We start from the raw sequence: 9030 nt of genomic DNA, 5'->3' as shown, positions 1-9030 counted from the left end.
CTCTCATTATCCTGCAGAAGGACCTATACTTATCCCTAACATAACCACACCACAGTAAATAAAACTGTCATGTTTATCACCATCTACCAAATACTTAACAAAATGCTCGTGTGGAATAGAATTGCCAACCAGTGAGTAAGACCATTCTCTGAACCAAAGATATGGAACCTGTGACCTCATATTGCAGGCTATTTCCCACAAACAGAGAGTCCAAATTATCCCGAAGGCCTTTCTTATAATAAACTGAAGTCAGCTCTCTATAATCCTCATAGCTTTTATCTGCAATTCCCAGTTCTTCTTCTGAGACACCATACGATTTAATTACTTTTCCACATGTGGGCCCTTTAAATATTGGGACTGTGCTACCATATCTCCCTAGACATTCAAAATGCTGCTCACTCTCCATTAAATATAACCCAGAAAAATCTGACATTATATGCAACTCGTTATGGACTAAATGTGTCATCCGTCAAAATTCTATGTTGAAGTCATACCCCCCAAGATGATGATATTTGGAGGTGGGTCTTTGGGAGGTAATTAGGCTTAGATGAGGTCATAAGGGTGGGGTCCTCATGATGGGATTAGTGCCTTTTTTTTTTTAATGTTTATTTTTATTTTTGAGAGACACACACAGAGTGTGAGCAGGGGAGGGGCAGATTGAGAGGGAGACACAGAATCTGAAACAGGTTCCATCCAGGCTCTGAGCTAGCTGTCAGCACAGAGCCCGATGTGGGATTCGAACCCAGGAACCATGAGATCATGACCTGAACCAAGTCAGATGCTTAATCGACTGAGCCACCCAAGCATCCTTGGGATTAGTACCCTTCTAAGAAGAGATAAGAGAGCTTTCTCTCCTCTCCCTGCCACCTTTCTCCCAATCCTTCCCCCTCCCCAGCAAGAAGTCAGAGTCTGAAAACCAGGAAGAGAGACTTCACCAAAACCCAACACTGCTGCACCCTGACCTCAGACTTACTAGCCTCTAGGCTGCAAGAAATAAATTTCTGTTGCCTAAGCAACCCAGTCTATGGTACTTTGTTATAAAGTGATCCTACTCTACACAGCACTGTTATGTCTTGTCATAGTCCATAGTATATTCTATATCCTACAGGTTTTATTTCCTAGTAGTTACACATTCTTTTCTTTTCTTTTCTTTTTTTGAATGCTTATTTATTTTTGAGAGAGAGACAGAGTGTAAGTGGGAGAGAGTCAGATAGAGAGGGAGACACAGAATCTGAAGTAGGCTCCAGGCTCTGAGCTGTCAGCACAGAGCCTGGTGTGGGACTCAAACCCAAAACTGAGATCATGACCTGAGCCCAAGTCAGACGCTTAACCAACTGAGCCACCCAGGCACCCCATGTTTTCAAGTGGGCTAACTGGATATCCCTATTCTATAGCTGAGACACGGAGGCAAAATTTTATATATATATTGATATATATATACACGCACATATACACACATATACATATATACACATATATGCCACAGCAAGCTTTTGCCACAATAGTTTTTAGAAAAAAACTCCTCACCAACTGCTGACTGGCCACCTCGACTGAACTCAAAATTCTCATTTTCAAGGCTTCTCTGTTACTCTGACACATTCATAGTATCTGGTCTCAGAAACTTACAGTTTCAACAGTAGCCTGGGAAATTTTCCTGCTAGTTGGCCCACTTGTGAAAAATACAAACCCGGTGTGGTAGATTGAAAAAATGACATAAATTCTTTTCCTCCTTGTACCTCTGCGCTAGCAATGTGACACTGTAGTTTCTTCCATCAAGAAGTAGTCTTTTTCTCCACTTCTGGGCTAGCGTTGAGATTTTCTCTTATGGAAATGATGTTGTGCAAGGTCAGAACCTACGCCTCAAGAGGCTTTGTGTGTTCTTGGGAACCCTGAGTTGCTGCATGAATATGCTACAGGGCAAGCGAGTACACGGAGAAAGGTCTCAGGCACCTGAGCCATCCAAGCTGAATCCATCACAGGCATAACTCAAAAATCTTACAGGCTTGGCTCCAGACCACCACAACAAAGTGAGAAGTGCAATAAAGCAAATCAAATAGGTTTTTTGGTGTCTCAATGCGTATAAAAGTTACGTTTGCACTACACTGTAGTCTATTAAGTCTGCAATAGAATTATGTCTAAAAAACAATGGGCATACCTTAATTTAAAACTACTTTATTGTGGGGTACGTGGATGGCTCAGTTGGTTAGTGTCCAACTCTTGGTTTTGGCTTGGGTCATGACCTCACAGTTCATGAGTTTGAGTCCCATGTCGGTCTCCACGCTGACAATGCAGAGCCTGGTTGGAATTTTCTCTCTCCCTCTTTCTCTGCCCCTCCCTCACTCATGCTCTCTCTCTCTCTCAAAATAAATAAATAAACTTTAAAAAAAATACTTTATTGCTAAAAATGCTGACCATCCTCTGATGCTTTCAGCAAGCTGTAATCATTTTGCTGGTGGGGGGGTCTTTCCTCCATGTTGATGGCTGCTGACTGATCAGGGTGAGGATTGCCAAAGGTTGGGGTGGCTGTGGCAATTTCTTAAAATAAGAGAACAATGAAGTCTGCCACATCAATTGACTCTTCCTTTCACTTGAACACTTCAAGGCCATTGTAGGGTTACTAACTGGCTTAATTTCAATATTGTGTCTCAGGAAACAGGGAGGCCCAAGAAGAGGGAGAAAGACAAGGGAATGGCTGGTTGGCAAAGCAGTTAGAACACAGAAAATATTTATCAATTAGGTTCATCCTTATTATATGGGTACAGCTCATGGCACCCCAAAACAATTACTATAGTAACATCAAAGATCACTGATCACAGATCATCATAACAAACATAATGATGAAAAAGTTTGAAATATTGCAAGAATTCCCAAAATGTGACAGAGAGACACAAAGTGAGCAACTGCTGTTAGACAAAGGGTATCAATAGACTTGCTTGGGGTGCCTGGGTGGCTTAGTCAGTTAAGCGTCCGACTTTCGCTTAGGTCATGATCTCGCGGTTCGTGGGTTCGAGCCCCACGTCGGGCTCTGTGCTGACTGCCAGCTCAGAGCCTGGAGCCTGTTTCAGAGTCTGTGACTCCCTCTCTCTCTGACCCTCCCCTGCTCACGCTGTCTCTCTCTCTCTCTCTCTCTCTCTCTCTCTCCTAGAAATAAATAAAAACCTTAAAAAATTTTTTTTAAAAAAATAGACTTGCTTGATCCAGGAGTGACACAAACCTTCAATTTGTAAAAACTGCAATATTTGCAAAGCACAGTAAAATGAGGTGTGCCTATCTAAGCCAGTCAATCCAGCCACACCACCAGCTGACCAGCTACATGAGAGAACCCAGCCAAGACTAACCAAGCCCAGCCTAGACTAGATCTTCCCAACTGAACTCACCCAAATTAAAGAATGACCTACAGAATCATGAGCTAAGTAAACTGCTATGATGCTATATGAAACTACAACATCACCTATAGCACACTGTAGCCATAAATAATTAACTTGAATCCAATCAAGTCTTTAGATATACTTTCTAGTTTACAGGAAATAGGATAAAGGAGCAAGCTGACTTCTGTCTGGTGATGAGGCAGGTATAAACAAATAAGCACATATATATATGCTCACTCTACACACTTATTAATTTACACTATTACTTCAGTTTTTTAAGTTAGAGAATACCCTGAGAGCTCTGGGTACACATTTTACCAGTAGTTCCGCTTACTATGTCTAAAACCTAAATTAGTCTTCAGTGTGGAGGTTGCTCAAAAAATTAACAATAGAATTCCCCTATGACCCAGCAATAGCACTGCTAGGAATTTACCAAAGGGATACAGGAGTGCTGATGCATAGGGGCACATGTACCCCAATGTTCACAGCAGCACTTTCAACAATAGCCAAATCATGGAAAGAGCCTAAATGTCCATCAACTGATGAATGGATCAAGAAAATGTGGTTTATCTATACAATGGAATACTACATGGCAATGAGAAAGAATGAAATCTGGCCATTTGTAGAATGTGGATGGAACTTGAGGGTGTTATGTTATATGAAATAAGTCAGGCAGAGAAAGACAGATACCATATGTTTTCACTCATAAGTAGAACAGGAGAAACTTAACAGAGGACCATGGGGGAGGAGAAGGGGAAAAAAATAGTTGGGGAGAGGGAGGGAGGCAAACCATGAGAGGCTCTTGAGTGCTGAGAGCAGACTGAGGGTTGATGGGGGTAGGGGTGAGGGGAGGCNGAATACTACATGGCAATGAGAAAGAATGAAATCTGGCCATTTGTAGAATGTGGATGGAACTTGAGGGTGTTATGTTATATGAAATAAGTCAGGCAGAGAAAGACAGATACCATATGTTTTCACTCATAAGTAGAACAGGAGAAACTTAACAGAGGACCATGGGGGAGGAGAAGGGGAAAAAAATAGTTGGGGAGAGGGAGGGAGGCAAACCATGAGAGGCTCTTGAGTGCTGAGAGCAGACTGAGGGTTGATGGGGGTAGGGGTGAGGGGAGGCGGGGTGATGGGCATAGAGGAGGGCACTTGTTGGGATGAGCACCGGGTGTTATATGGAAACCAACTTGACAATAAACTATAAAAGAAAAAATAAGTAAATATATATATATAATGAAATCATTGTCCCTGCAATGTTCTGTGTTCTGTAAACAGAAGACATAAGGTTGCATTTCAGGGATCCTGAGGAATGTTGAAATCTAGCCACTTTAGAACCTGCAATTAAGAGGGGTGACTGTGTGGCTCAGTGGGTTAAGCATCCAACTCTTGATTTCACCTCAGGTCATGATCTCACAATCTCATTCTTCGTAGGATTGAGCCTCAAGTCAGGCTCAGGCTGACAGAGTAGAGCCTGCTTGGGATTCTCTTCTCCTCTCTCTCTGCCCCTCCCCTGCTCATGCTTTCTCTCTCTCCTCTCTCTCTCTCAAATAAATTAAAATTTAAATTTAAAAAAGCTGTGATGAAGATTTATCTATATGCAGTTGGTGAATTGATCACTTTTCAGTGAAAAATTTTTAGGACCATTTTAACAGTCAGTCTCTGAAACCTAGCCATACAGTGTCTATAACTCACACAGAGTCAGGGAAAGCCATCAGAATGACCATTTTTTATCTCGTATTTTCTATTCTCAATGACATAAAGAAGGATTATGATCAGCTTCTGAAAGAGGCAGGTAATAAATCAGCATTGGGGGTTTGAACTAGAAATGTATGACTGTGACAGGTTTGGCTTCATCTGGTGTCAAGAACATTTTGGGGCTTTGAAATTCTTTTTAATATTACACATTTAAAAACCAAAAACATATTTTCTGAAGGCTTTTCTCCGTCATTTCTAAATCCAATTGTATTATCAAGGAAAATGGAATCCATGTGCTGTTGGATGCATTTACGCTCCATTCATCACAGTGCATTACACTGTACAACACTGATGGTGCCTTTTGTAGGAATTACTTCAAGGTTCATAGGATTCTGAGGCTAAAATTTCAGAGAACTTTCTTCTCCCAACCCCTCAAAGAGTCTCAGAATTTGTAAACCACACTCATGACTCCTCACCAGGACACCGACTTTTTAAGAGTTTTTGTCCAAATTTAGTCACATGTTGGAAAGATTTCTAGATTAAACAAGTCATTCCCCCTTCCTTCCTTTGTCCTTGATTCTAACTGCTTTGGATAAAAAGGATGAGACGGTTTCTTTATGAAGCAGCAGCTGGTACAATCTTACTGCTGAATTCCAAAGTAAGGAAAGAAAAGGCACACAGTCTGAGTGCAAGGTGCTCCCCGACTCTTTACAAAGCCCTTTTCAAAATATCATCTTCCAGTAACGCAGCATCCTCAGACAGCAGATGGAGAACCGAAAATGGCACAGCTCAGGGGGAAAGATGCCAATGTGAGCTCAGGTGAGTATTTTTACCTCCCTGGGCTTCCAGTAACTTCTCTGGAAAATGGCAGGCTATCCCCACCCCCAAAAAAGGTGTGATGTGAGCATTTCCTCAATACCACCAGTTTCCCAGATAAGTGTTCCAGTTACTCCGATTGCATAACAAAGTTCTCCAAATGTAAAAGTGTAAAACATTCATTTTATTTGTTTCCTCGATTCTGAAGATTCTGAAGGTCAGGAACTCAGGCAGAGCCTGGCTGGACAGTGCTCACTGCGGGCTGCAGTCGGAGATCGGCTGAGGCTGCAGATATCTGAAAGTTTAACAGGACCAGTTCACTTGCAGGGCTGGCAGCTGGCATTGGCCACTGCTTGGGGGGGGGGCTGCTGACTCCACGTTGCCTCTGCATCATGGCAGTCTCAGGGTGACTATACTTCTTACATAGCAGATCAGAGCTCCAAGTGCAAGTACCTCAGCAACGAAGGTGGAATTTGCATGGCTTTTTATGACCTAACCTCAGAAGTCACATAGATCACTTTTATCATATCCCGTTGGTCAAAGCATCCCAAGCCTGCCTATATTCAAGAAGAAAAAAAAAAAAGCCACAGATCCCCATCTCTGAATGTGAAGTGTGTCAAGAATTTGCAGATGGGATACTAAAACCACCACCACCACGACAGATACTCACACAGAGTGAAGTACTCTTGCTGCCCTGGCCCTGAGTTCACCTACAACTACAGAGGACAGTTCCTGTGATTGCTGACAGCGACCCATTGGGGTCCAGGGGCCCAGGTGTCTGTTTCTCAGCCTGAGAGCTATCTCTGTATGTGGGAAGTAGCTCAGCCCTCGGGGGCAACCAATAATAGAATCAGTGGATAAATATTCCACCTCCTTATCCCTTGGCAGGACAGTCTGAGGCATGTCCTAGAGGCGCCCAATGTGACAGAGCGCCACTTGGCCTCAGCGGCAGCCAGCACATTAACACCTCCTATACTGGCTTTTCTCCCTCTTCTCTCCAGCTCTTCCTCCCTTGCCTCGCTTCCTAGCTTCCTAGCGTCATTTCCAGCACCCAACTTCCTGTTCTCCAGTCTGCTTTTGGAAAGACCCACACTAAAACACCCATTGTATGTGTGTGTGTCCTGATGACAGAAAAGTCTGAGAACTATTGCAGCAGATGACTTCCCCAGTCTAAATTCCAGCTATTGAGGAGCACCTGGTTGGCTCAGTCAGTTAAGCATCCAACTTCCACTCACGTCATGATCTCAGTTCATGGGTTCGAGCCCCACGACAGGCTCTGTGCTGACAGCTAGCTCAGAGCTTGGAGCCTGCTTCAGATTCTGTATCTCCTCTCTCTGACCCTCCTCTGCTCATGCTGTCTCTCTCTCTCTCTCACACACAAATAAATAAAAACATTTTTAAAAATTTAAATTCCTGCTATTGTGATTACCCATTTCATAAACATGGGTAACCAGCAAGGTCTGTGATTGCACTGAGTGCTCAAAGAAGTCACAGGGTAAAGCCAAAACTGCCCCAGTGCCTGGATGGGTAATTTTCATAAGTGAACCTCACTTCCCCATGAAATAAAGTACTTCCTGTAGCAGAAAAGGAGGTCCCTCCTTGGTCCCTTAAAACTAGCCATAAAAATCAGTACTGAATGATGGCTTACAGCCTGAAAAGAAATTAAATAAGACTGAAAATAAACATATCCCAGTAAAATCTAAACTTTCATAGCTAGCAAACTTCAGTAATTGCAATTTCTGTAGCCAAGGGGAGGTTTTATTTTATTGAAGAGTTTTCCTTTATTAACTTCTCAATCATGCCTCCTGGAAGTATACTACAACCCAGGCCCAAGGTATGCTCTCAAATTAGCTTATCAGATGAATCAGCCTTCCTTTGGCTCTCAAGATTTTTTATAATTAGTTTTGTAACAGAATGAGTACAGTGGCTACGGGCAAAGCTCAGAGGAATGAGAAAATTCATTTAGAGAAGTTGCTAGAGTTCCAGGGTTTTGTCAAGCTTCACCAGTTAATTCTACTTCTGGGCATCACCGAGAATGGGTCCCCAGGTCTTCCAGGCTTTTCCTTCAAGTTGGAAGTGTCTTGAGAACCAGTCTTCAGTTTCTTTGGGGTGTTCTTTTGATGTCCCACCTGAATGAAAGAAGGGTGGTCCCAGAAAGGACAGAAGTCTATCACTTGTCAAACACTGAATTAAAGTGGGAGTTTAACTACGTATATATGCCAACCATCCCCAAATCTCCTAACTCCCATAGTTTGTTACGAACAAAGGTAGCAAAACTGCATAGGACACAGCAACGTGGTTGTTTTCTTGAAAGAACTCCAGAGACCAAATTATACAATTTCTAACACTGGGCTATTCAAGGGCCTGGTAAACACAGAAACCACAAGAGGGGAGGGAAGGGAAAAGAAGGGGGGGGGCAGGATGTCTGCTCTAATTCGGCATTCACTCTGCTGGGCTCTGTTTTATAACAATGTCAGCTCTTTTGGAAGAAAACCAAATGTGGTTTCTGTGTCTTTAAGGCCCAGGCAACTTAGGCAATGGGTAGGTTGCCATGGCAACTTGTAATTCTACTGTCTACTAAATTGAAAAGCAACAATAGTGGGGCGCCTGGGTGGCTTAGTCGGTTAAGTGTCCGACTTTCACTTAGGTCATGATCTCGCGGTTCGTGGGTTCGAGCCCCGCGTCAGGCTCTGTGCTGACTGCCAGCTCAGAGCCTGGAGCCTGTTTCAGTCTGTGACTCCCTCTCTCTCTGACCCTCCCCTGCTCAAACTGTCTCTCTCTCTCTCCTAGAAATAAATAAAACATTAAAAAAATTAAAAAAAATAAATAAATAAAAGCAACAATAGAAAATCCCTAGTAAATAAAGTGGGAAACATCTCAATGACAATTATCTGTTTATCACAGTCTGGTTTTGAGTTCTTAAGAATACAAACACCTAGAATCCTCTGCTATGTTTGATTGAAGTGGGCCTAATATTTTTTCTTTTCTTTTCTTTTCAAAAGCTCTCAGGCAAGAAAACAAACAAACAAGTTTCTGAGAGAGTTTAGATGTTGAGCCTCATCTATGGCCCCAAAAGTATGCTCCCACTACACACACACACACACACACACACACACACACACACACACACACACACAAAAAAGGA

The 9030-nt window shown here is 42.7% G+C and overlaps 1 protein-coding gene across 1 annotated transcript in view; it reads right to left on the bottom strand.

The window, feature by feature from the left end:
• Window positions 1-7679: 7679 nt before the first annotated feature.
• The window catches only part of NR1D2 (nuclear receptor subfamily 1 group D member 2), a 39088-nt gene continuing 37737 nt past the window's right edge, over window positions 7680-9030 (bottom strand). The window contains exon 9 of the mRNA XM_077760719.1: window positions 7680-8014. The gene's annotated coding sequence lies outside the window, so the exon portion shown is untranslated. The remainder of the gene's footprint in view (window positions 8015-9030) is intronic.

The sequence above is a fragment of the Crocuta crocuta genome, unplaced genomic scaffold, assembly GCF_008692635.1.
Source record: "Crocuta crocuta isolate KB4526 unplaced genomic scaffold, BGI_CrCroc_1.0 scaffold253, whole genome shotgun sequence".
Classification (NCBI taxonomy): domain Eukaryota; kingdom Metazoa; phylum Chordata; class Mammalia; order Carnivora; family Hyaenidae; genus Crocuta; species Crocuta crocuta.
This window is presented reverse-complemented; position numbering and strand designations above follow the sequence as displayed.